This window comes from Triticum dicoccoides, chromosome 6B (assembly GCF_002162155.2).
Source record: "Triticum dicoccoides isolate Atlit2015 ecotype Zavitan chromosome 6B, WEW_v2.0, whole genome shotgun sequence".
Taxonomy (NCBI): Eukaryota; Viridiplantae; Streptophyta; class Magnoliopsida; order Poales; family Poaceae; genus Triticum; species Triticum dicoccoides.
Window position 1 is genome coordinate 637,769,215 of NC_041391.1, and position 2,605 is coordinate 637,771,819.

Here is a 2,605-nt window from a genome sequence, read left to right on the forward strand (position 1 = left end):
TAAAGATGACCCTCGGGCTACGGAAACCCAAGGAAAAAAGGCTTAGGTAGGCAAATGGTAAAACCAAGGTTGGGCCTTGTTGGAGGAGTTTTATTCAAAGTGAACTGTCAAGGGGGTCCCATAAATAACCCAACCGCGGAAGGAACGCAAAATCAAGGAACATAACACCGGTATGTGATACGTCTCCAACGTATCTACTTTTTCAAACACTTTTGCCCTTGTTTTGGAGTCTAACTTGCACGATTTGAATGAAACTAACCCGGACTGACGCTGTTTTTAGCAGAACTACCATGATGTTGTTTTATGTGTAAAAAAAAGTTCTCGGAATGTCCTGGAAATCCACGGAGGCACTTTTGGAATTAATAAGAATTTTTTGCGAAAGAATCAATGCCAGGGGGCCCACGGCCTGTCCACGAGACAGGGGGGCGCCCCCCCTCCTAGGGCGCGGCCTCCAATCTCGTGGGCCCCCTGGACCTCCTCCGACCTCAACTCCAACTCCATATATTCCATTTCGGGGAGAAAAAAATCAGAGAAAAAGTTTCATCGCGTTTTACGACACGGAGCCGCCGCCAAGCCCTAATCTCTCTCGGGAGGACTGATCTGGAGTCCGTTCGGGGCTCCGGAGAGGGGAATTCGTCACCGTCTTCATCATCAACCATCCTCCATCACCAATTTCATGATGCTCACCGTCGTGCGTGAGTAATTTCATCGTAGGCTTGCTGGACGGTGATGGGTTGGATGAGATTTACCATGTAATCAAGTTAGTTTTGTTAGGGTTTGATCCCTAGTATCCACTATGTTCTGAGATTGATGTTGCTATGACTTTGCTATGCTTAATGCTTGTCACTAGGGCCCGAGTGCCATGATTTCAGATATGAACCTATTATGTTTTCATGAATATATGTGTGTTCTTGATCCTATCCTGCAAGTCTATAGTCACCTATTACGTGTTATGATCCGACAACCCCGAAGTGACAATAAGCGGGATACTTCTCGGTGATGATCGTAGTTTGAGGAGTTCATGTATTCACTATGTGCTAATGCTTTGTTCCGGTTCTCTATTAAAAGGAGGCCTTAATATCCCTTAGTTTTCGAAAGGACCCCGCTTCAACGGGAGGGTAGGACAAAAGATGTCATGCAAGTTCTTTTCCATAAGCACGTATGACTATTTATGGAATACATGCCTACATTACATTGATGAATTGGAGCTAGTTCTATATCACCCTATGTTATAACTATTGCATGAGGAATCGCATCCGGCATAATTATCCATCACTGATCCATTGCCTACGAGCTTTTCACATATTGTTCTTCGCTTATTTATCTTTTCGTTGCTACTGTTACAACTACTACAAAAACCCAAAAACATTTATTTTTACTTTTGCTACCGTTACTATTATTCTCATACCACTTTTGCTACTAAATACTTTGCTGCAGATACTAAGTTATCCAGGTGTGGTTGAATTGATAACTCAACTGCTAATACTCAAGAATATTCTTTGGCTCCCCTTGTGTCGAATCAATAAATTTGGGTTGAATACTCTACCCTCGAAAGCTGTTGCGATCCCCTATACTTGTGGGTTATCAAGACTAATTTTTGGCGCCGTTGCCGGGGAGCATAGCTCTATTCTCTGAGTCACTTGGGATTTATATCTGTTGATCACTATGAAGAACTTGAAAGACGATCGAACTACTATTTTGCCCTCAACTACGAGGGAAGGTAAGGAACTGCCATCTAGCTCTGCACTAGATTCTCCTTCCGTTATTAGTAGGCTTGCGACACCTAAACCTACTGCTGCTATGAATTCTGATACGTCACATGTTATTGATGATGCCACTTCTGCTATGCATGATGAAACTACTTATGTGCGTGATACTACTTTGCCATTAGGTGAATTTCTAGATGAACAACTTGCTAGAGTTAGGGGGAATGAAAATATTGAAGAACCTATTATTGATGATAGTGATGGTGAAGGTTCCCCCAATGATTATGTATTACCTATTGTTCCTAAGGGTTATGTTATGAATGAAGCAGCTGCTAGGGAAATTCTTGCTTGCAATGATAGAAACGATCTTAAGAAATTATTAGCTAAATGGAAGCAGCAGTCTCTTAATGCTAGAATGAAACCCGATCCTGCTTTTGCTACTTCACCTATCTGTGTTACTGATAAGGATTATGAATTCTCTGTAGATCATGGTATTATTACTTTAGTTGAATCTGATCCTTTTTATGGCCTTGAATCTGAAACCGTTGTGGCACATCTTACCAAATTGAATGATATAGCCACCCTGTTTACTCATGATGAGAAGTCTCGCTATTTATATATCCTTAAGATATTTCCGTTCTCATTAAAGGGTGATGCTAAGACTTGGTATAATTCTCTTGCTCCTGGTTGTGTGCGTAGTCCCCAGGATATGATTTATTACTTCTCTGCTATATATTTCCCTGCTCATAAGAAACAAGTTGCCTTGCGGGAAATATATAATTTTGTGCAAATTAAAGAAGAGAGTCTCCCACAAGCTTGGGGGAGGCTTCTCCGGTTACTTAATGCTTTGCCTGATCATCCCCTTAAGAAAAATGAAATACTTGATATCTTTTATAATG